This window comes from Salmo salar, chromosome ssa17, assembly GCF_905237065.1.
Source record: "Salmo salar chromosome ssa17, Ssal_v3.1, whole genome shotgun sequence".
Lineage (NCBI taxonomy): Eukaryota > Metazoa > Chordata > Actinopteri > Salmoniformes > Salmonidae > Salmo > Salmo salar.
The window spans coordinates 73,206,691-73,233,014 of record NC_059458.1 but is presented as its reverse complement, the minus strand read 5'-3'; the positions used below and the strand labels follow the sequence as shown (position 1 = coordinate 73,233,014).

The following is a 26,324-nucleotide window of genomic DNA, read 5'->3' as shown; positions in this document are numbered from 1 at the left end:
CTTTTTAGCATTTGTGGCACAAAACCCAAAGCAAGTTAATATCCCCAATATTTGAATGTTTTATTTGAGGTGAACTATCCCTTTATACATAGTAATTTGAAGTCGGGTTCAGCGGAGTTCTCAGCACAGATTTGTTCTTTAACCTAATTAAAGTGGTTAGTATTATACTGCAAATGAGCCTCTGATCACTCGTTGTGGTGAATACAAAATGTTTGTTTGTCTGGAGTTTAGTAGGGGCAAATCTCTGTTCTTCTGTTGTCTCCTCCCTCCCTGAGTGTGAGAAACCGGCTAGGTTTTGTGGCGGTGCAAATCAACTTACTTTCTTTCTGCTTAGGCCTAACCCCAGGGCCTGTGTCCCTCTTCACAGGAATCATGACCCTTCTCAACAGGCTAAATTTATACTGTACCAGTATTTTTTCATTTAACCTTTATTTAACTAGGCAAGTCAGTATAGAAAACATTATTATTTACAATGACAGCCTACCTCGGCCAAACCCGGACGACGCTGGGCCAATTGTGTGCCGCCCTATGGGACTCCCAATCACGGCCAGTTGTGATACAGTCTGGAATTGAACCAGGCTCTGTAGTGACGCCTCAAGCACTGAGACACAGTGCCTTAGACCGCTGCGCCACTCAGGAGCCCTGAAAGTATCTTTGTGCAGGTGGTGAATGAGATTGTATAGCCTCACATGCAGTTTCTTTTCTTCAACAGTGTACCTCACTGATCTACATTTATAGGGGTGGGTTGTGGAAATTTAGCTCGCTAGTGTTTTTTCCACCAAATAAATGTTTCTCTCTAGCACCAGTCATTATGCTAGAATTTGCCTTATTGATGTAAAATGACATCTCTGGTACTTTTGAGACTGACTGGGTTTGAACCTGGGTCTCCTGTGCACCACAACATTGTGTTAGCCCACTGAGCTGAAGCCACTGAATGATGCTGGGAGGTCTTCAAGTTGAGACAGTTCTCACCTCATTTGCTCACTTTGTATATAGACTTATTTTTCTACTGTATTATTGACTGTATGTTTGTTTTACTCCATGTGTAACTCTGTGTTGTTGTATGTCGAACTGTTTTGCTTTATCTTGGCCAGGTCGCAGTTGTAAATGAGAACTTGTTCTCAACTTGCCTACCTGGTTAAATAAAGGTGAAATAAAATAAATAAACAGTTATGGTCAATGGAACGGCTTTTAAAGCAGATCACTTTTGGAGCGTTGATGGCCAGACCCAATCTCTGGATGGCGGGTTTCCAAACCGCTCTCAAAACAACAACGTTTTGCTATGTTTGTCCGTTGACGATACTTGCAGCCCGGTCTCAAAGGTGCAATTACCTTTCGTGAAATACACCTTGCGGAAGCAAACAGCTATATCACCTAGCGTTACTTAGCTCGTGTGGAAGGTCAGCAATAAGCCACTGAAGGAGTGCAAAGATCTATTGAAGTTGCCTTTCTAGGCACAACCCACGCCAGATACATGAAGTCATGCAGGCTTGTTGTTTCTATGGATGCATCACAAATGGTACCCTATTCCCTATATAGTGCACTACTTTTGACCAGGACCCTATGGGATGCAGCCTGTCTCATCATGCCAGCTAGTGTTCAGCCTGGCCCTACGTAGAAAAGTCGGAAAACAAAATGTGTCTAATAATAGCTCAGTTTTCTCCCCATGTGATCACAATTAGATTATGTGTAGATGGTTTTTGTCATATGATGCCCCCTGAAAAAATAAGATGCCTCATTCTGTACCCTTGGAGTTTAACCCTGACTTTAAACCAGGGCCTTCAGTGTAACCCTGACTTTAAAACATGGCCTTCAGTGTAACCCTGACTTTAAAACAGGGCCTTCAGTGTAACCCTGACTTTAAACCAGGGCCTTCAGTGTAACCCTGACTTTAAACCAGGGCCTTCAGTGTAACCCTGACTTTAAACCAGGGCCTTCAGTGTAACCCTGACTTCAAAACAGGGCCTTCAGTGTAACCCTGACTTTAAACCAGGGCCTTCAGTGTAACCCTGACTTCAAAACATGGCCTTCAGTGTAACCCTGACTTTAAACCAGGGCCTTCAGTGTAACCCTGACTTCAAAACAGGGCCTTCAGTGTAACCCTGACTTTAAACCAGGGCCTTCAGTGTAACCCTGACTTTAAACCAGGGCCTTCAGTGTAACCCTGACTTTAAAACATGGCCTTCAGTGTAACCCTGACTTTAAACCAGGGCCTTCAGTGTAACCCTGACTTTAAACCAGGGCCTTCAGTGTAACCCTGACTTTAAACCAGGGCCTTCAGTGTAACCCTGACTTTAAACCAGGGCCTTCAGTGTAACCCTGACTTCAAAACATGGCCTTCAGTGTGACCCTGACTTTAAACCAGGGCCTTCAGTGTAACCCTGACTTCAAAACATGGCCTTCAGTGTAACCCTGACTTTAAACCAGGGCCTTCAGTGTAACCCTGACTTCAAAACATGGCCTTCAGTGTGACCCTGACTTCAAAACATGGCCTTCAGTGTAACCCTGACTTCAAAACATGGCCTTCAGTGTAACCCTGACTTCAAAACATGGCCTTCAGTGTGACCCTGACTTCAAAACATGGCCTTCAGTGTAACCCTGACTTTAAAACATGGCCTTCAGTGTAACCCTGACTTCAAAACATGGCCTTCAGTGTAACCCTGACTTCAAAACATGGTCTTCAGTGTAACCCTGACTTCAAAACATGGCCTTCAGTGTGGTCTTAAGCCCCTGACACCAGACCACGTTAGGCCCTCTGTCTATGCTCCTACTATCTGTCTCCTTTCTCCTTGAAATTCCGACCCTCTTTAAAGAATAATAAAATAAAACAGGGCATTCACCATGGTTGAATCTCTCCACCGTACCTCTACCTGCTGCACCCGCTCCTCCAGAGGCTCCTCGAAACCAGCCCAAATGAATGGCCTTTCCTTTGACCCAGTTGGCACTCTTCAAAGTTCACTTCTTTTTTGGGCTTTTTTAGTTGCCCCATTGATCACGTCATTGCTGGCAAATGAAAATATATCGGGAGGAGAGGAGAGTCACACTGTTTTTATGAAACCACTTAAGACATCGTCCCCTCATCGTCCCCTCATAGTCCCATCTTAACTTGTTTTCTCTGCTGGGTCTTTGACTCAAGCTGTCAGACTAAATGGGGACTAGAGAATGGCCTGTGGTTTGAGGGGAAAGGTCCTAGCTAAGTAGGTGAATGGAAAAGAGCAACAGAGAAAACGGAAGCATTAATGAGGCTGAAGCGTGGCTGAACACCTAGTCGAGACAGAATAACATGGTGATGGTCTGAGTCGGTTGTTGTGTCTCCATTGGTCGCTCGCAGGGGTGTTGGTTTTGCTTTTTGATGGCTGGGCAAATCAGGTGGCCTGCTGGCAGTTATTGGTGCAGAAAGGCTTGGAATGAGCAGAGACACGGTGTCTGAGACAGTGTTGTTTTGATTTTGTGTGTTTGCATGCGTGCCAGCAAAACAACCGACAAAAGGGACACATTAGATAGAAGAGAGAATTAGAGTTACTGCGGGAAAACCAAAGGAGCTATTGAGAAAGAGAGAGCTAGCATACACAGGAAGATAAAAGGAGAGAGAATAAACAAGGGGGGGCAGGGGGAGAGAGGGAGGGGTTGTGTGTGCACGAGAGAGCAGAAGACAGAACAGAATGCTAGAGAGAGAGAGAGAGAGAGAGAGAGAGAGAGAGAGAGAGAGAGAGAGAGAGAGAGAGAGAGAGAGAGAGAGAGAGAGAGAGAGAGAGAGAGAGAGAGAGAGAGAGAGAGAGAGAGAGAGAGAGAGAGAGAGAGAGAGAGAGAGAGAGAGAGAGAGAGAGAGAGAGAGAGAGAGAGAGAGAGAGAGAGAGAGAGAGAGAGAGAGAGAGAGAGAGAGAGACTTGTGCTCTCCAGCACGCTGTCTCTCGTTCCCTCTCCCTCCTCTCCAGTGTGTGTGAGAGAGCTCAGTTGTTGGTCGTACCAGGGCTAGTCCTGTCACGCAGCAGCAGCCACGTCACCGCCAGGCAGCCCTCACAAGGTATGCATTTCCTCTCCTCTCTCAGAGCAAAACTAACACTGCCTTTCTGTCAAAGAAACACAAGAAAGAACAGTGCTTAGCGGAAGCTTTGGGTTGTCTTGGATTGATATGTCAGTGGGTGTGTTCCTCTGCTTTCTTTGTTTGCAGTTTGTATGCCACATACCGAGAATTGTAGTTCCACTAGTAATGTAATTATTATTTTGCTACTGAACATGGGGAGTTGAGTTGTTCCACTGTATCTGCTTGTTTGTTGATGACTGTGTGGACACTGACTGCCTTCAGATCACAAACTTGGAAGAGTGCTCAGCTAGCCTAGGCATGCTAGTATGTGTACCCTGCTAGCATCTGAAGCTAACAGAGATCCTGTCATCTGGACAGCACAGCTGTGCGCTAACAATGTTGTCAGTGTTATCGTGTAGCAACGTTAGCATCACTCTGTTCAGTCCATTTCCTTTGTATGCTGTTGGGGAAATGCTGAATGGGGATGGCTGGGCTGAGAACTGATTGCCAAGAAGTTGTGGATTAATCATAGACTGAACTTCCCTGTGGCTTGTTTACTAGCGAGGTCATGGAAGCAAGGTAGAAACAGAGAGAGTATTATACCTTACAGAACTATCTATAAGACGAGCTACTCCCAGGTACAAAGTGTGTGGACCCATGCTTGTAGAACATCTTATTCCTAAGTCATGGGCGTTAATATGGAGTTGTTCCCCCCTTTGCTGCTATAACAGCCTCTACTCTTCTGGGAAGGCTTTCCACTAGATGTTGGAACATTGCTTCAAGGACTTGCTTCCATTCAGCCAAGAGCATTAGTGAGTTCTGTTGCTGATGTTGGGCGATTAGGTCTGGTTCGCAGTCGGCGTTCCAATTCATCCCAAAGTTGTTCGATGGGGTTGAGTTCAGGGCTCTGTGCAGGCCTGTCAAGTACATTCACACGATCTCGACAAACCATTTCTGTATGGACCTCGCTTTGTGTACGGGGGCATTGTCATGCTGAAACAGGAAAGGGCCTTCCCCAAACTGTTGCCACAAACTGTTGCCACAAAGACATTATTGGGCACAGACAACAGCACAAAGGGCAAGAAGGTAGAGACAACAATACATCACACAAAGCAGCCACAACAGTATGGGCCATTCAACTGCCAATGTTTGTCTATGGAGATTGCATGGCGGTGTGCTCGATTTTAGACATCTGTCAGCAACGGGTGTGGCTGAAATAGCCGAATTCACTCATTTGAAGGGGTGTCCACATACATAACTATCTAGAAGACTATTTACTCTGTGTCAATCAGTTACTTTATAAGGAGTTTATCACCATGAGGATGTAGTTTTGGGGTCTCCGTTACTCACGAATGCCGTTCATTAGTGCTGTCCCAGCAATGGCTGCTGCTAAGACCCAACCGGAAGGGAGTTTTGGCTGTGGCTCAGCAGAGACATTGGTTACCTCCAAAATGTCACCCTATTCCCAATATAGTGCCCTACTTTTGACCGGTGTCTATAAGCACTATGTAGGGAATAGGGTGTCATTTAGGACGATACCAACAGTCTGGGTCTGAGTGTGTGTAATCAGATTGTTAGCATTAGGTCGGTTGCACTGTGTACATTTTATTTTATTTTTTATTTACTTCACCTTTATTTAACCAGGTAGGCAAGTTGAGAACAAGTTCTCATTTACAATTGTGACCTGGCCAAGATAAAGCAAAGCAGTTCGACACATACAACAACATAGAGTTACACATGGAGTAAAACAAACATACAGTCAATAATACGATACAAAAATAAGTCTATATACAATGTGAGCAAATGAGGTGAGATCAGGGAGGTAAAGGCAAAAAAGGCCATGGTGGCGAAGTACATACAATATAGCAAGTAAAACACTGGAATGGTAGATTTGTAGTGGAAGAAAGTGCAAAGTAGAAATAATGGGGTGCAAAGGAGTAAAATAAATAAATACAGTAGGGGAAGAGGTAGTTGTTTGGGCTATGTACAGGTGGAGTGATCTGTGAGCTGCTCTGACAGCTGGTGCTTAAAGCTAGTGAGGGAGATAAGTGTTTCCAGTTTCAGAGATTTTTGTAGTTCGTTCCAGTCATTGGCAGCAGAGAACTGGAAGGAGAGACGGCCAAAGAAGGAATTGGCTTTGGGGGTGACCAGAGAGATATACCTGCTGGAGCGCGTGCTACAGGTGGGTGCTGCTATGGTGACCAGTGAGCGGAGATAAGGGGGAACTTTACCTAGCAGGGTCTTGTAGATGACCTGGAGCCAGTGGGATTGGCGACGAGTATGAAGCGAGGGCCAACCAACGAGAGCGTACAGGTCGCAGTGGTGGGTAGCATATGGGGCTTTGGTGACAAAACGGATGTCACTGTGATAGACTGCATCCAGTTTATTGAGTAGGGTATTGGAGGCTATTTTGTGACATCGCCAAAGTCGAGGATCGGTAGGATGGTCAGTTTTACGAGGGTATGTTTGGCAGCATGAGTGAAGGATGCTTTGTTGTGAAATCGGAAGCAAATTCTAGATTTAACTTTGGATTGGAGATGTTTGATGTGAGTCTGGAAGGAGAGTTTACAGTCTAACCAGACACCCAGGTATTTGTAGTTGTCCACATATTCCAAGTCAGAACCGTCCAGAGTAGTGATGCTGGACGGGCGGGCAGGTGCAGGCAGCGATCGGTTGAAGAGCATACATTTAGTTTTACTTGTATTTAAGAGCAGTTGGAGGCCACGGAAGCAGAGTTGTATGGCATTGAAGCTCGTCTGGAGGGTTGTTAACAGTGTCCAAAGGAGGGCCAGAAGTAGACAGAATGGTGTCGTCTGCGTAGAGGTGGATCAGAGACTTACCAGCAGCAAGAGCGACATGATTGATCTATACAGAGAAAAGAATTGGCCCAAGAATTGAACCCTGTGGCACCCCCATAGAGACTGCCAGAGGTCCGGACAACAGGCTCTCCGATTTGACACACTGAACTCTGTCAGAGAAGTAGTTGGTGAACCAGGTAAGGCAATCATTTGAGAAACCAAGGCTGTTGAGTGTGCCGATGAGGATGTGGTGATTGACAGAGTCGAAAGCCTTGGCCAGGTCAATGAATACGGCAGCACAGTATTGTTTCTTATCGATGGCGGTTACGATATCGTTTAGGACCTTGAGCGTGGCTGAGGTGTCCCCATGACCAGCTCGGAAACCAGATTGCATAGTGGAGAAGGTGTGGTGGGATTCGAAATGGTCGGTAATCTGTTTGTTGACTCGGCTTTCGAAGACCTTAGAAAGGCAGGAAAGGATAGATATAGGTCTGTAGCAGTTTGGGTCAAGAGTGTCCCCCCCTTTGAAGAGGATCAGTTTTGCATTTCCCCCACTCTTTGTTAATGTTAGGATTGGGGGAGGGGGAAGCTGATCCAAGATCTGTACCTAGGGGGAACTTCACCTCAGAGCCTCACCAGGCACCCTATGGCGGCGGGTGTTGATCTGAAGACACCACCCTCCGCTCGTCCCTCATAAAAGATGGAACACCGGAGGAGGAACTGACCCCCGTCCCATAGGGAGGGATATTCTACACATTGGCCTCTTGGTCTCCCCTTCCACCTTCCCCAGAGCCTGGGTCGTGACTCGTGTTCATCATACACCATACGGAAGAAAACGTACTGAAACAGGGAGGGACTACCTGAACTTCTCCAATTAGAAACGTTCCTTTTCGTTTTCTTTTGCAAACTGTTTTCAAGCATTCTCCGCTGCCTTCCCTAATAAACACAACCCTGGACAAGAGGCCTGACATCTTCAGGTTCATTTCAGATAGAAGAAAAGAGACGTTTGTGGTTTGTTGGCTGGCGTGTACTAGATTAGCCTGGTTTTCCTGGAGCTACTGTGTCTGTTTGTGGGTTTCCTGCTCCACCATGTTGGGCTGATTTCCCTTCCTCCACCGCCTTGTCCCAGTTGCTCTGAGGTCAATCATAACATGCCTCTGTCTGCAATCTGATAAACACTGTTCCAACTAGGAATACGTCCCAGATAACTGTGTCCTCACTATTTGGCCATGCTAGTAAGTTCAGTCCCTAACAGTAACTCATAACTCCTGTCCTTGGTAGCGTTGGCCATTTAGTGATTGACACCCACAGCCCGTGAAACACGGATAACACCTTTCGTCCGAGGCACCATGACCTAAATCTGTCACCCTGGGAAGCAGGTCGATGATGCATCACCTCCTCCGCCAGACGGTTTCAGGCACATCCCCAATTCCCACTTTGCCAGCCTCCCTCCCTGTTGGCTATAGGCCTTAATATCCAGTTCATCTCCCTCCTCAGGGTCGACGGTGTGGAGCTCTCTGCTCGCTCTCCACGGCTTGTCCCCTGTGTGATAGCTCTCCTCTGGGTTATCAGACGTGTGGAGTGAGATTGTTGCTGACACCTCACCACACACCATCAGTTCTCTCTTACAGCCATGAGCAGTCCCAGGTTGCATCTGAAATGGCACCCTATTCCCTTCTGTCTAGAGCCCCATGGCCCCTGGTCATAAGTAGTGCACTACGTAAGGAATAGGGTGCAATTTGAGATGAAGTACTAGTCCCATCATCTCAGTGTCAACACCTATCTCTCTCTTTATGGCCCTGCCTGGACTTCCTGTCTAGGCCTGCCCCCACAGTCAGGAAGCTCTTCTAAAGGTTTTAAGGTGAGCTCCCACTTCTGGACTTTCTCAGTGAGAGATTATTCAAATTCAACAGGAGCTCAATGAGTCAGCGCTTGTCGAGACATTTCAAGTAAACTTTTTTGTTCAAATTTTTTTATTCCTCACCATTGTGTGGGACGTTGAAATGTCATTTGATATAATGATACAGTACCGCCATGTCCAGTCAAAGTCAAACAGAGAATTTTTTTACTTTGTGCATTGTGTTTTTTCAATTGTGTTTGTTGACTGGTGCTTGGCTCTGGTGGTGGCTGTGGACAGTATCTTGGCTGGCGTGCTGGGTGTCGGTGACTGAGGGCCTCCCTGTCACGTGTGTTGAGTGCTTTTATTTATGGGGGCAGTCGGTGCTTTTCTACACCGGCTGTAAATCAGGAGAGTAACCCTTCCCCCTGCTCAGTGGCCAAGCCAGCCTGAGTCATACCCTCCAGCCTCCTGTCCCCAGGCTCCAGCCCTCCTCTCCCCAGGCTCCAGCCCTCCTCTCCCCAGGCTCCAGCCCTCCTCTCCCCAGGCTCCAGCCCTCCTCTCCCCAGGCTTCAGCCCTCCTCTCCCCAGGCTCCAGCCCTCCTCTCCCCAGGCTCCAGCCCTCCTCCACCAACAGGATATCTGTAATTTCCCATGAAGAGAAAACGTCCCTTACATTAATGCTTGCTCTTCCACTGGTTTCTCACTCTAAAGCACTGCAATAGAGAGATCATTGGATAGTGGATGCACTTCAGTATCTCCAAACCTTTCCAAATCACTATTATCTGGCTTTAGAGTTAGCCTTGAGTATATTGACCTCTAACTTTAGAGGTCAGCTTAGCCTTTTAGATGTTCCCTCGCCTTCTAGGCTTAAACAAATCCCTGCCCTTTTGTACCTGCTGACATAAATGTTTAGTCTGGTGGTGCTGACCAGGCTTGATGTAAATGTTTAGTCTGGTGGTGCTGACCAGGCTTGATGTAAATGGTTAGTCTGGTGGTGCTGACCAGGCTTGATGTAAATGGTTAGTCTGGTGGTGCTGACCAGGCTTGATGTAAATGGTTAGTCTGGTGGTGCTGACCAGGCTTGATGTAAATGGTTAGTCTGGTGGTACTGACCAGGCTTGATGTAAATGGTTAGTCTGGTGGTGCTGACCAGGCTTGATGTAAATGGTTAGTCTGGTGGTGCTGACCAGGCTTGATGTAAATGGTTAGTCTGGTGGTGCTGACCAGGCTTGATGTAAATGGTTAGTCTGGTGGTGCTGACCAGGCTTGATGTAAATGGTTAGTCTGGTGGTGTTGACCAGGCTTGATGTAAATGGTTAGTCTGGTGGTACTGACCAGGCTTGATGTAAATGGTTAGTCTGGTGGTGTTGACCAGGCTTGATGTAAATGGTTAGTCTGGTGGTACTGACCAGGCTTGATGTAAATGGTTAGTCTGGTGGTGTTGACCAGGCTTGATGTAAATGGTTAGTCTGGTGGTGCTGACCAGGCTTGATGTAAATGGTTAGTCTGGTGGTGCTGACCAGGCTTGATGTAAATGGTTAGTCTGGTGGTGCTGACCAGGCTTGATGTAAATGGTTAGTCTGGTGGTGCTGACCAGGCTTGATGTAAATGGTTAGTCTGGTGGTGCTGACCAGGCTTGATGTAAATGGTTAGTCTGGTGGTGCTGACCAGGCTTGATGTAAATGGTTAGTCTGGTGGTGCTGACCAGGCTTGATGTAAATGGTTAGTCTGGTGGTGCTGACCAGGCTTGATGTAAATGGTTAGTCTGGTGGTACTGACCAGGCTTGATGTAAATGGTTAGTCTGGTGGTGTTGACCAGGCTTGATGTAAATGGTTAGTCTGGTGGTGTTGACCAGGCTTGATGTAAATGGTTAGTCTGGTGGTGCTGACCAGGCTCCAATGCCTCTCCTGCCTTACTGCGGCGCCAGAGTGTTGACTTTGCAGTCCTGCGGATCGCTGACCCGTGTGGATCCATTTGTCTAATGTTTGACGGAGAAGCTTCTTGAGTGTTTTTTCACGAGGCTGACCGCGGCAGTCTGGAAAGCACATGAACCTGCTGAGGGAGGGGTTTTGACTAGCGTTTAACTAGCGACCACAGGCACAGTCTGTCTGCTTTGTTTGGCCTTCTGAGGTCATTACCACAGCTCTAAATGTCCTGTTAAACCACATACACATGGTACAGAATGGTCCTGAGAGGAGTTCAGGAGCCGTATGTATCAACCTCCTTCAGTAGAAGTGCTGATCTAGGATCATATGTATCAACCTCCTTCAGTAGAAGTGCTGATCTAGGATCATATGTATCAACCTCCTTCAGTAGAAGTGCTGATCTAGGATCATATGTATCAACCTCCTTCAGTAGAAGTGCTGATCTAGGATCATATGTATCAACCTCCTTCAGTAGAAGTGCTGATCTAGGATCATATGTATCAACCTCTTTCAGTAGAAGTGCTGATCTAGGATCATATGTATCAACCTCCTTCAGTAGAAGTGCTGATCTAGGATCATATGTATCAACCTCTTTCAGTAGAAGTGCTGATCTAGGATCAGGTGCCTCCTGTCTACTGAACGCAAACTTGAACGTTGTGAAAATTCTGTGCAACTTCCGGCTCTGTACCTGCTTTAAGTTACAGTTTTAACGGTGGCCAAGTAGGCTACTGTGGCTATTTGATTATAATGTTGGCCTACCGGAGTGGCCTACCATCAAAAACAATGGAGAAATATGCATCCCATTAAATGTTTATATGGAATTAATGTTCTATCGTTCTGCCTAAAGTAACAGCCAATGTGTGGGGTTCAATATAGGCCTACATTCCATGAGACTTTTGAAAAAATAACATGCAGGGCTTGACATTAACCTCTTTATCCACTTGTCCTTCAGACAAAGTGGTGAGTGAAAATGTTGTTTGATGCATGATAATTTATTGTTAAAACAAGAGGCTGCCTGGATCTTTAACTTAAAGACCCTTGCTCCCTTCGGTCTCAACATAGACTTTGATCTGAAGCCATTCTTGGGATTATTGTGATTTTGCCATTGTAATTGTTTGTTAGATACATTTTAGACTACAAATGCTATGATCGTATGCTATCCATTTGTTTGTCTTTTTGTATGTTCTTTGTATGCCATTTTTTTTAAATATTTGAGTTAACCAATGATATTAGGCCATACTTGGCCATGATTACAAACACCTGTGTCTCTTGACACTATATAAATGACTCATCTCGCAGTGTTTGTGATGATACCCTGACGAAGACAGCTTTGCTGTCGAAACGTTGGTTATTAGGTTATTACATTTTTGCATCTGAGCTCTTAGAGTGTGCGGCTTTCCCTTCCTTTCCCTTCCCTACAACAAAATATCTTGCACAGTTCATTTTGCATGATAAGTCTTGCATATTTTTTTTTTTTCGGTATATTACATTGAAAGTGACTAATTGCGTTGATTCGATCACATTTCCCACAGTATAGCGAAACGTTGATAGTGTTAACTAAAGGGGAATATAATAAGATGTCATTTGGGAAGGAGTTTTGTTACTTTGATGGGGTGTGTTTTCAGGCTCCGTTGCCAGCGTTCCATCACGCCCAAGTGGGCATGGAGAGACAAAGGAAGCACCACAGGAAGCAATGGAAAGTGGTCAGGACTCTGGGCAAAGGATCCTGGGATAGATAGGGTCGATAGGCCCCCAACCAACGTGGCGTTCAGAACATTCAATAGGAGCGGGCGGTGGAAACCTGACCAGCAGGGCCACGGGAATGTACATCAATCTAACACTCTCACCCGCTGGCACTCTCCAGTCCCTAAGAAACCTCTCTCTCACGACTCCTACAATCTCCCAGAAAATATAGCATGCTATCAAAGTTTGTTTATAACAAGAAGGACATTAACCACGACAATAACAAGCTATTTTGACTTTGGCGAGCAGCACCGCTACTGATTAACCAAATGAAAGACACTTTGTCAGAAAATTCTTTCTACAAGCCACATCAGGACAAGTCCTTCAGATGGTTTCCATGTGTTTGATAACGTTCCGATCCCTCCATTCCAGACATTATTATAAGCTGTCCTCCCCTCACCAGCCTCTGAAAGCAGTACACTAACAACAAGTACAAGCTGTGGTGCTGGCCTTATTGCCTCCTTGTCCAGGAATGTTTACAGGAAGTTCATTACACATTAATGACACCAACCCAGAGGGGAACACTATCTGGCTGGCCTGGCTGCAGGCATGTGATGACTGAGTCCTCCGTTCAGAGGCTTGAGAAAAGCCAGGGCCTCTGGTGTTTCCAGCCACTCAGAAACTAAAGCACATGACCATTTTTATTAGAACCTCTTCTTTTATGTGATTTAGGTGTTTAGGGACATTTTGGAATGAGAGAGACAGGAAGTGAACCAAGCCTTTCTGTGTTTCATCCTGAGCCATACAGCCTTGTTAGGTATCCCTGCTCTGGATAGGGTGCACGCTAGCTGTTGAGTGAAGACGCTGATCTTGCGTCAGTTTTGCATTTTCCCCACTTATGGTTAAGGTTCGAATTGGGGAAGGGGACACTGATCCTAGATCTGTACCTAAGAGAAACTTAAACCCGGAGCATGCACAGTAATGGTGCCTGATAAACATCTGACAAATTACTTGTGGTTAGTTTCCTTGATCCTGGACGAGCCCCAAATATGTTACGGCCTAAGTTATCTACGTTACAATACATGAACCACACAACAAACCATTGGCCTATATGAAGAAACGCCACCCAACCCTGGCTGAGTAAGATGGATGCACCTCTGGCCTTGCTCCCACACACACACACACACTTTCTTCCCTGGAGGGACTCACACACCGTTAACTTGTACACAGCCCCTGGGAGGAAGAGTAGCCATGCCCTATCACTCTCACTGGGCTCTGCCATAGCAGACAGCTGCTGATGACTCTGCTGGTTGTAGCATTCTGTGTTGCTAGCGAACCCTGCACCTCTAGCGCTTCATTTGATCTCTCTTCCTACAGAGAACAACTAGAAATATTCCTTCCGTTCCTCTCTTTTCCTCTCGCTTTCCTTCTGTCTCACCCTCTTTCATCCTATTCCCAGTGTTTGGACTACTTCTGACCAGCCCATATATAAATTGTGCACTGTATAGGAGATAGGGTGCATCCTGGGCCACTGCTGATGAGTGAGGGGAGCGTCATTGGACGGTCCGCCGTGGGTTGTCTAAGACGATTATAAATCAAATCAAATGTATTTATAAAGCCCTTCTTACATCAGCTGATATCTCAAAGTGCTGTACAGAAACCCAGCCTAAAACCCCAAACAGCAAGCAATGCAGGTGTAGAAGCACGGTGGCTAGGAAAAACTCCCTAGAAAGGCCAGAACCTAGGAAGAAACCTAGAGAGGAACCAGGCTATGAGGGGTGACCAGTCCTCTCCTGGCTCTGCCGGGTGGAGATTATAACAGAACATGGCCAAGATGTTCAAACGTTCATAGATGACCAGCATGGTCAAATAATAATAATCACAGTAGTTGTCGAGGGTGCAACAGGTCAGCACCTCAGGAGTAAATGTCAGTTGGCTTTTCATAGGCGATCATTGAGTGTATCTCTACTGCTCCTGCTGTCTCTAGAGAGTTGAAAACAGCAGGTCTGGGACAGGTAGCACGTCCGGTGAACAGGTCAGGGTTCCATAGCCGCAGGTAGAACAGTTGAAACTGGAGCAGCAGCATGGCTAGGTGGACTGGGGACAGCAAGGAGTCATCAGGCCAGGTAGTCCTGAGGAATGGTCCTAGGGCTCAGGTCCTCCGAGAGAGAGAAAGAGAGAATTAGAGAGAGCATACTTAAATTCACACAGGACACTGGATTAGACAGGAGAAATACTCCAGATATAACAGACTGACCCTAGCCCCTTGACACAAACTACTGCAGTATAAATACTGGAGGCTGAGACAGAAGGGGTCAGGAGACACTGTGGCCCCTTCCGATGATACCCCCTTGACAGGGCCAAACAGGCAGGATATAACCCCACCCACTTTGCCAAAGCACAGCCCCCACACCACATTATACAATGGCTTCGTCTCAAATGCCACACTATTCCCTACAAAGTGCACTATATAGGAAGGAAATCGGGTGGGACGTATCAATCCTTAGATTAGATCAACATTATCATCCCATCAGGGGGTCAAAGAAAAAAGACTAAAGACACAATACATAAAGACTGAATGAAGGACAATAACATTCATATGAATAGTGCAATAGGCCACATCACTCCAAGTTTACGTCATCATTGTTTACATCACTCTATTGTTTACCTTGCTCCATGTTTACATCACTCTATTGTTTACATCACTCTATTGTTTACCTCGCTCCATGTTTACATCACTATTGTTTACGTCACTCTATTGTTTACATCACTCTATTGTTTACCTCGTTCCATGTTTACGTCACTATTGTTTACATCGCTCTATTGTTTACATCACTCTATTGTTTACATCACTATTGTTTACCTCGCTCCATGTTTACATCACTCTATTGTTTATCTCGCTCCATGTTTACATCACTCTATTGTATAGCTCGCTCCATGTTTACATCACTCTATTGTTTATCTCGCTCCATGTTTACATCACTCTATTGTATAGCTCGCTCCATGTTTACAACACTCTATTGTTTATGTAGCTCTATTGTTTACCTCGCTCCATGTTTACATCACTCCAAGGGCCTGTTGCACAAAACTAGGATAAGGGATTAAGCCAGGATATCTTGGTGATCCTGGCTCAATTGATCCGTAATCCGGTTGCACTAAAGATGGATAGGGGGCAGGAGGATATGTTATGGTATAAATTACCATGGAGATTTATTCTGTGGAGCTAGCCTGCTCCAGACCAGGCTAAATTCCAGGATCTATTTAATCTCATCCCTAATGTCAGTCAGCAGTCACCACAAATGGAAACCAATAGTTATTTCACTGCTCACTATACATTGTTATCACATAACTAGACCCACTGTCATTATTTAAACGTTTGTGATCATTAATTTCAATGATTTTGGATAAAAAATAATTTTTAGATTATGTTGCTATCATTAGATAATTTACAGTTTCCCATAGACTATAAGGCTATATATAAAATGATAGAATATTAGGGCCACAGAGGGGAAAAAAACACAAGTAATAATATTGTAACCGGTTGTTTTAAAGGAGGACAGTTGTTAAAATGACAGATGTGGGGCATTTCGTGAAATTGTACTTCAGTATGGTTTCATAAACAAAGACATGCTGATGTGCCAGAATATTAAGTATCACATTGTCATAAGTATCAAAACTGTAAAAACAATATGTAGCTTTTCTGCAGAAAGAACCAGCCTCATAAATTTGACTTTATCCTTTTTCTTCAGTGTGGCCCTAGTACTCTGTCATATAAACAAATACACATTCCATATGAATATAAAAACACAATGTGTAACATTATGTTCCTTTATTGAATAAGGACAAAACAAAGCAGGTAAACCATCAGCTCCTTTCGAAACTGAAGTCACAGTGACTACAAGATGGAAAGCACAGAATCCAAGCATATTATACAAAATGATACATACACATTCAAAGGTCTGTATATAACACACCCTGCATGTCTGCACACTAAAATAAATGCAGGACAAATCCATACACATCAACTGAACAGACAAATGAATGGATGCAGTAGCCTCCCCTGCAGCCTTGTATTACACACAGTATACCGCACAAACATCATAAGAGGCCAAATTCGTAAAAAAACGAACCCAAAAAAAACCCAATTCCTCTGCCACCGTAGGACATATTTAACCAAAATTGAAAGCACACATACTAACTAAAATAATTCAACACATATTGGTCCCTCAGCAGCCGACCACTGTCGTCATCAGGGAAGATTGCCGGATTGTCCCAGTCCATGGCTGGTGGCACTCTGGGGGCCCTCTCCTTCCTCAGGCAGGCCACATTGTGGAGGACAGCACAAGCCACAGTAATATCACATGCCCTAACAGGGCTGACCCTTAATTTGTGAAGGCAGTGAAAGCGTGCCTTCAGGAGGCCAAAGGTCATTTCAACTCTGGCCCTGGTCCTGGCATGGGCATGGTTGTAGGCCTGCTGTGCTTCCTGGGGGTCTGTGAAAGGTGTCAGGAGAAAAGGCTGGCAGCCATACCCCCTGTCTCCCAGCAGCACACCAGAGAATTCACCTGTCAACACAAAATCTCATCATTACTACCTCATAAACACAGTGATATTCTTGACACAGCCATGATGGTTATAAATAGGGGTTGTGTGGCTTACCTTGTGATAGGCACTGATAGATTTCAGAGGCCCGAAAGATTCTGGAGTCATGGACTGAGCCAGGCCATTTTGCCACAACATTGCTGATCACACAGTCAGCATTGCAGACCATCTGAAATCATAAGATGAGGAATATTACACCAATCAATGCACATCACTGGCAATGCAGAGTGTTCGTCAATGGACAATATCAAAAAGTTATGTTCACCTGAACATTAATGCTGTGAAAGGATTTCCTATTCACAAAATCGGCCTCATGGGCACCTGAGGGGGCTTTTATCCTTATGTGTGTGCAGTCCACTGCACCAATGACATTGGGGAAACCTGTCACACAAAGTAATGAGTATCCTACTATGTGTTAACAGTTGTCCTGTAATTTGTAGATCCTCTTACCTGCAATCCTATAGAACTCCTCTTTGATGTCACAGAGTCTTCTGTGGCCAGGGAAGGAGATGAAGACATCTGCTAATGCTTTGATAGCCAGACACACACTCCTTATTGTGCGGCAAATTGTGGCCTTGTTCAGCTGTTCTGCATCCCCCACTGAGTACAGGAAGGCTCCACTAGAAAAAAAAGCGCAAGGCCACACAAACCATTTGCTCCACACTCAGTGCATGGCTCCGTGCAGTGCGGTGCTTAATCCTGGGACCCAGTAGTCTGCATAGATACCTGATGCCATCTGCAGAAAACCTGTATCTTTCATATAGATGGTCATCAGGGAAGGCCAGTGGGTCCAACCGGTCCCCTGAAGACCCTTTCTCGCCTGAAGGCTCTCCTCAGCACAAGTGCTTCTTCATCCACCACATCTCGCACGAATGGGCATGCCATTGTCAGAGCAGAAAGGAACACACAATTTTGGGCCTTCATATAGGCTAGTGGCCACACCTGGTGCTGGGGGGTGGGCAAAAGAGGGCGATGCCTTATAACGATGACTTGGTTGTACTGATTGCTGGGAAAATAAAAAAACCTTAGAAAGATGCCACCGTCCTGTGTGCTCACAATAAGAGCTCATATGTCATGGCTCACTTGACTTTACGAGAATATACCTAATTTTTATTTTGAGCTGTGTCATCTTCTTGGAGCTGGGGAGGAAAGAAAAATAATGATTAATACATTTGTGTTACAGTTAGCATACAGTGTACATTGAAGGCATATCTCTCCTCCCTCTCAAGTTTTTTTATTTCAAGGTCCAGTTTCCTAATTGTCCTCTTTTTTATTTCGGACTCCAGTGCAAGATTTTCCATCTTTTTCTTCTTGTACTGAATGTCTATGTCTGCCAGTTCTATTTGGCGCCGGAGGTGGTTGCCATACAACTTTCTGATAGCTTGTGAGCTCTGTGAACACAATACAATTAGCGCAGCTGGAATTTGGCAGGATGTGGTGTCCTTTTATTAATACGCACTATGTTGCCAGGCTGGTTTTCCCACTGTATAGCATCTGGGTCCTGTAAAAGAAATTAGATTTTTTGATTTTGATGAGGACTCCTCACCATTGTAGAGTAAATAGTACTTTCACAGTCTTAACATGATACCTCATGCCTTCTGGAATCCAGAGAGATGGTCTCCTCCTCATCATCGTCTCCATCATGTGCTGTTGCTGCTGCACTGGGGCCTTCACCCTATCACATTTAAATCGGATTCATATTGAAGCTAGTAGACAAGACATGCCAGGCCTACAGTATGCCTTTGATGGAGTACTCACTGGATCAGCATCGTCTGGTGCTTGTGCTGGTGGCTCTAACAGGAACACAGTGCTGCCAGACACTGCAAGGCAATAGGTAAACCAAAGTCAGACAGTCCAAATTGATTCAATATGAATGTGGTTGTATCCCATGTAGAGATGGAAGGACATACCTTGAATGAAGCGGGTGGCATCTTGGGAGGAACCTATGCTCGTCTCTTTCCCCCCAGGGATCCCCTCTAAGACGGGCCTGCCTTTATTTAGCTCCAAGGCCATGTCCTCTGCTGGGGTAAGGTCAGCCTTTGGTGACCCACCACCCGTGCCTTGTCTGTGGGTATTCTTTTTCACTGCTAAAACAGTACAGACAATGTGTGAGCAGGCACCTTCTGGGTACAATATATGCTTGTGCTTTGTTAAATATTAGTCAGGGACCATACCATTCTGCAGAATGTTCTTGTATTTGATTTTGACCTGCTGCCATGTCCGTTTTGGCCCGTTCATGTTTAATCTACACACACACACACACACACACACACACACACACACACATTTAATGGAGTCACACTGCAAAAAATTACTTGGTATTTTTGTCTTGTTTTCAGTAAAAATATCAAAAAATCTATCATAGCTTTATACAGTGTGATGGAGTTACTTTACACAATTTCACTCATATCTGCAGTGCATTTCAATTAAAAAATTTAACCGTTTCATAATTACAGTACAACTGCATTTTTGGAGATGTGAATTAAATATTTGAATTGTAATTGTGATGTTTCAGCGGAGCGGTGACTGTGTAATTGTGCACTACTTACGCATTCAGGCGGTCTGCAATACTTTGCCACGCTTTTTCTCTTTGCTTTATCACTGTGGCGGTGTTGCCTTTCTTCTTAATTATATATTTTACCTCCTCGTATGCCTCCATGAGGATTTGTGCTTCCGACGGGGAAAAGTACGCGGCTCTAGTTGCCATGGTAAATCAGTTAATCTGTGATCTGTGGCGGGGTCTATTTGAGTGAGCCGTGAGCGCGCACCTATCCAGGATTGGTTTCACCTGGCTTAATGAATCCGTGTCTGCTCATCCTGGCTTGGTCTTTGTGCAACCAATTAAGCCTGGACGCACATGTTTTGGCTTCATTGAGCTCAGCTGAGTCATTTATCCCGGATGTCTTAATTCTACTTTTGTGCAACAGGCCCCAAGTTTACATCACCATTGTTTACATCGCTCTATTGTTTACCTTGCTCCATGTTTACATCACTCTATTGTTTACGTCACTCTATTGTTTACATCACTCTATTGTTTACCTCGCTCCATGTTTACATCACTCTATTGCTTATGTCACTCTATTGTTTGCCTTGCTCCATGTTTACATCACTCTATTGTTTACGTCACTCTATTGTTTACATCACTCTATTTTTTTACATCAGTCTATTGTTTACCTTGCTCCATGTTTACGTCACTATTGTTTACCTTGCTCCATGTTTACATCACTCTATTGTTTACATCGCTCCATGTTTACATCACTGTATTGTTTATCTCGCTCCATGTTTACATCACTCTATTGTTTACATCACTTTATTGTTTACGTCACTCTATTGTTTACATCACTCTATTGTTTACCTCGCTCCATGTTTACATCACTCTATTGCTTATGTCACTCTATTGTTTACCCTGTTCCATGTTTACATCACTATTGTTTACATCACTCCATGTTTACATCACTCTATTGTTTACCTCGCTTCATGTTTACATCACTCTATTGTTTACATCACTCTATTTTTTTACATCAGTCTATTGTTTACCTTGCTCCATGTTTACGTCACTATTGTTTACCTTGCTCCATGTTTACATCACTCTATTGTTTACATCGCTCCATGTTTACATCACTGTATTGTTTATCTCGCTCCATGTTTACATCACTCTATTGTTTACCTCGCTTCATGTTTACATCACTCTATTGTTTGTCGGTCTATTGTTTACCTCGCTCCATGTTTACATCACTCTATTGTTTACATCACTCAATGTTTACATCACTCTATTGTTTATGTCGCTCTATTTATCTCGCTCCATGTTTACATCACTCTATTGTTTACATCACTCTATTGTTTACATCACTCTATTGTTTACATCCCTCTATTGTTTATGTCACTCTATTGTTTATGTCGCTCTATTGTTTACCTCGCTCCATGTTTACATCACTCTATTGTTTACCTTGCTCCATGTTTACATCACTCTATTGTTTACTTCGCTCCATGTTTACATCACTCTATTGTTTGTCGCTCTATTGTTTACCTCGCTCCATGTTTACATCACTCTATTGTTTACATCGCTCTATTGTTTACCTCGCTCCATGTTTACATCACTCAATTGTTTACATCACTCTATTGTTTGTCGCTCTATTGTTTACCTCGCTCCATGTTTACATCACTCTATTGTTTACTTCGCTCTGTTGTTTACCTCACTCTATTGTTTACCTCACTCTATTGTTTACATTTCTCCGTGTTTACATTGCTCCGTCTTTCTGTTTACAACACTCGATTGTTTACCTCGCTCTATTGTTTACGTTTTTGTTGTCGGCCCTGTCTTTGACGGTATGAACATCTTACAGCGTGACATTACAGACTACCTCTCACACTGTCGGTGGATCATCTCTGTGTTGATGTTGTAAAATCACTAGACTTGGCTTTCAGAAAAGATGTGCATCTTTAAGATACAGTGGAAAGATGCCTCGGTGGGTGATCATAGTGAACCAAGGGAAATGGGTCAGAGATATGCTCCGAGTCATGTTTAAACATTATGTAATATGCCATGGTGTTCTGTCTCACAAGTTCCTGTTCATCTGTTCTGGGGCAGGATGGAGGAAAACCGTTCAAGCCTAAGCCCTGAGATATTCACTCTCTCCCTGTGCTTGGGAAAATGCTAGGCTACACATCGGGATGAAATGGGAAGTTTAAAGGAAATGCTGTGATGGAAGACAAAGGCTAGAAGCTACAGGATTGTGTCTAAATAGTCTCCTGAAGCAACACCACAGGTAGAGATGATACTGTTTTCATAAGTGAGGTAACGTTGGCCCCAGGCCTGGACACTGATCTTGGGCCAGTTTTTAATTCCCACTTATGGGAATTGGGGGAGGGGAAGCTGATCCTAGATTTGTACCGAGGGGAAACTCTGCTCAGTATCATTCTCTCTTATTTGCTGAATTTCAGTAGATGATAAATCCTAACAAATAGGTTAACCCAATGATTCCCACCGCGACACCGGCGCCATTTGGACTTCTTAACCCCTTTTAAACCTACAGACTTCTGGGTACCATTGGATTAGTAACTTCTGCATCCATTGGTACCAGCCGTTAATTAGTCTGTGGTCAACGGGGGCTGAGCTAGAGCGGTGTTTGTGAGACAAGATCTTTTTACAGAAACATCTATAGAGTCTGAATGGTTTGAGCTGCAAACTATTAAAAGCTATCTATGAAAACGAATCTCATGAACACGCACATGTAACATGTTTTGCTCTATGATGCTCACAAGCTACACCAGTGATTAGAAGGTAATGGGTTCTTCTACATAGAAGATCATAGGAAATCCCAGGACATACTGTCTGTAAAACTATGATAAGCTCACATAGTTGATGTCACAAACTCCAAACTCCACCCAGTTGTCACTGCCTAGTTGGCAGAGAATGTAATGTTAATGTGTGTACCATGAGCTGCCTCCAACGTCGTTTTAGAGAATTTGGCAGTACTTCCAACTGGCCTCACAACCGCCCCTGCCCAGTCATGTGAAATCCATAGATTAGGGCCTAATGAATTTATTTTAATTGACTGATTTTTTTATATGAACTGTAACTCAGTAAAATCTTTGAAATTGTTACATGTTGCTTTTTATATTTTTTCAGTATATAAGGGCTGGACATGCAGATGAATGAAAAGCAGATTTGTTTTCTGGAGTCTCAGATAGGGTTAACATCTGACTTTTTATTTAATATTTAGTTTGGCATCTCTGGACTGATAGGGTTAACATCTGACTTTTTATTTAATATTTAGTTTGGCATCTCTGGACTGATAGGGTTAACAACTGACTTTATTTAATATTTAGTTTGTCGTCTCTGGACTGATAGGGTTAACATCTGACTTTATTTAATATTTAGTTTGGCATCTGTCAGTGTCGGCACAGAATGTTGTTATTCTGCTTGTCTCTGCAGGGGAAATCTTGGTTCCACATCCTAACCCACTTTCCCTAAAAGGCACCCTACTCTGTTTATTGTGCACTACTTATAGTGCACTACCATATGGATCCTGGTCAAAAGTAGTGCACTATATATAAAATAGAGTACTATTTATGACATTTATTTTCTCCCCTGGCGGTCACTGAACCCCCCCTCCCCTTCAGATGAAAGCTCAAAAAACAGACACAGAAAATGGCACCATGTCTGGGAAAATATGGCTTTCATGTTTTCTCTCTCACATCATATCAGGCAGGAACAAGCTTTCACTTCAGAATGAGATAGGGTGTGATTCTAGACAGATGTAATGGGTCTATTGTGGATTACTCATATACTGTAGTGCATTGACAGTATCAGGCCTGTTGTATTGTACATATGGGAACTGAATACATTGGCAACACCATGAGCTTATTTATATAGAGCCCACAGTGTTATTTATATAGGGTCCGCAGTGTTATGTATATAGGGCCCGCAGTGTTATGTATATAGAGCCCGCAGTGTTATTTATATAGAGCCCGCAGTGTTATTTATATAGAGCTGTAGTTACAGTGGTCCCATTGTAATTCACCAGCTGGACAGCTCCAGTTACAGTGGTCCCATTGCCATTCACCAGCTGGACAGCTCCAGTTACAGTGGTCCCATTGTCATTCACCAGCTGGACAGCTCCAGTTACAGTGGTCTCATTGTAATTCACCAGCTGGACAGCTCCAGTTACAGTGGTCCCATTGTCATTCACCAGCTGGACAGCTCCAGTTACAGTGGTCTCATTGTAATTCACCAGCTGGACAGCTCCAGTTACAGTGGTCCCATTGTAATTCACCAGCTGGACAGCTCCTGTTACAGTGGTCCCATTGTCATTCACCAGCTGGACAGCTCCAGTTACAGTGGTCTCATTGTAATTCACCAGCTGGACAGCTCCAGTTACAGTGGTCCCATTGTAATTCACCAGCTGGACAGCTCCAGTTACAGTGGTCCCATTGTCATTCACCAGCTGGACAGCTCCAGTTACAGTGGTCCCATTGTAATTCACCAGCTGGACAGCTCCAGTTACAGTGGTCCCATTGTCATTCACCAGCTGGACAGCTCCAGTTACAGTGGTCTCATTGTAATTCACCAGCTGGACAGCTCCAGTTACAGTGGTCTCATTGTCATTCACCAGCTGGACAGCTCTAGTTACAGTGGTCCCATTGTCATTCACCAGCTGGACAGCTCCAGTTACAGTGGTCCCATTGTCATTCACCAGCTGGACAGCTCCAGTTACAGTGGTCTCATTGTAATTCACCAGCTGGACAGCTCCAGTTACAGTGGTCTCATTGTAATTCACCAGCTGGACAGCTCCAGTTACAGTGGTCCCATTGTCATTCACCAGCTGGACAGCTCCAGTTACAGTGGTCCCATTGTCATTCACCAGCTGGACAGCTCCAGTTACAGTGGTCCCATTGTCATTCACCAGCTGGACAGCTCCAGTTACAGTGGTCCCATTGTAATTCACCAGCTGGACAGCTCCAGTTACAGTGGTCCCATTGTCATTCACCAGCTGGACAGCTCCAGTTACAGTGGTCTCATTGTAATTCACCAGCTGGACAGCTCCAGTTACAGTGGTCCCATTGTAATTCACCAGCTGGACAGCTCCAGTTACAGTGGTCCCATTGCAATACACCAGCTGGACAGCTCCAGGTACAGTGGTCCCATTGCAATTCACCAGCTGGACAGCTCCAGTTACAGTGGTCCCATTGCAATTCACCAGCTGGACAGCTCCAGTTACAGTGGTCCCATTGTAATTCACCAGCTGGACAGCTCCAGTTACAGTGGTCCCATTGTAATTCACCAGCTGGACAGCTCCAGTTACAGTGGTCCCATTGTAATTCACCAGCTGGACAGCTCCAGTTACAGTGGTCCCATTGTAATTCACCAGCTGGACAGCTCCAGTTACAGTGGTCCCATTGTAATTCACCAGCTGGACAGCTCGAGTTACAGTGGTCCCATTGCAATACACCAGCTGGACAGCTCCAGTTACAGTGGTCCCATTGCAATTCACCAGCTGGACAGCTCCAGTTACAGTGGTCTCATTGTAATTCACCAGCTGGACAGCTCCAGTTACAGTGGTCCCATTGTCATTCACCTGCTGGACAGCTCCAGTTACAGTGGTCTCATTGTAATTGACCAGCTGGACAGCTCCAGTTACAGTGGTCCCATTGTAATTCACCAGCTGGACAGCTCCAGTTACAGTGGTCCCATTGTCATTCACCAGCTGGACAGCTCCAGTTACAGTGGTCCCATTGTCATTCACCAGCTGGACAGCTCCAGTTACAGTGGTCCCATTGTAATTCACCAGCTGGACAGCTCCAGTTACAGTGGTCTCATTGTAATTCACCAGCTGGACAGCTCCAGTTACAGTGGTCCCATTGTAATTCACCAGCTGGACAGCTCCAGTTACAGTGGTCCCATTGCAATACACCAGCTGGACAGCTCCAGGTACAGTGGTCCCATTGCAATTCACCAGCTGGACAGCTCCAGTTACAGTGGTCCCATTGTAATTCACCAGCTGGACAGCTCCAGTTACAGCTGTCCCATTGCAATACACCAGCTGGACAGCTCCAGGTACAGTGGTCCCATTGCAATTCACCAGCTGGACAGCTCCAGTTACAGTGGTCCCATTGCAATTCACCAGCTGGACAGCTCCAGTTACAGTGGTCCCATTGTAATTCACCAGCTGGACAGCTCCAGTTACAGTGGTCCCATTGTAATTCACCAGCTGGACAGCTCCAGTTACAGTGGTCCCATTGTAATTCACCAGCTGGACAGCTCCAGTTACAGTGGTCCCATTGTAATTCACCAGCTGGACAGCTCCAGTTACAGTGGTCCCATTGTAATTCACCAGCTGGACAGCTCCAGTTACAGTGGTCCCATTGCAATACACCAGCTGGACAGCTCCAGTTACAGTGGTCCCATTGCAATTCACCAGCTGGACAGCTCCAGTTACAGTGGTCCCATTGTCATTCACCAGCTGGACAGCTCCAGTTACAGTGGTCTCATTGTAATTGACCAGCTGGACAGCTCCAGTTACAGTGGTCCCATTGTCATTCACCAGCTGGACAGCTCCAGTTACAGTGGTCCCATTGTAATTCACCAGCTGGACAGCTCCAGTTACAGTGGTCCCATTGTAATTCACCAGCTGGACAGCTCCAGTTACAGTGGTCTCATTGTAATTCACCAGCTGGACAGCTCCAGTTACAGTGGTCCCATTGTAATTCACCAGCTGGACAGCTCCAGTTACAGTTGTCCCATTGCAATACACCAGCTGGACAGCTCCAGGTACAGTGGTCCCATTGCAATTCACCAGCTGGACAGCTCCAGTTACAGTGGTCCCATTGTAATTCACCAGCTGGACAGCTCCAGTTACAGTGGTCCCATTGTAATTCACCAGCTGGACAGCTCCAGTTACAGTGGTCCCATTGTAATTCACCAGCTGGACAGCTCCAGTTACAGTGGTCC

At 45.0% G+C, this 26,324-nt stretch overlaps 1 protein-coding gene across 4 annotated transcripts in view; it reads left to right on the top strand.

Moving 5' to 3' along the window:
- LOC106609746 (oxysterol binding protein-like 8) overlaps positions 1-26,324 on the top strand; it is a 249,880-nt gene that overhangs the window by 76,966 nt on the left and 146,590 nt on the right. The window contains exon 1 of one of the 4 annotated variants that reach the window (XM_045700099.1): positions 3,834-4,024. The exons of the other annotated variants lie outside the window; for them this stretch is intronic. The gene's annotated coding sequence lies outside the window, so the exon portion shown is untranslated. Of the gene's footprint in view, positions 1-3,833; positions 4,025-26,324 lie in introns of those variants that run through there. 4 annotated transcript variants of the gene reach the window in all.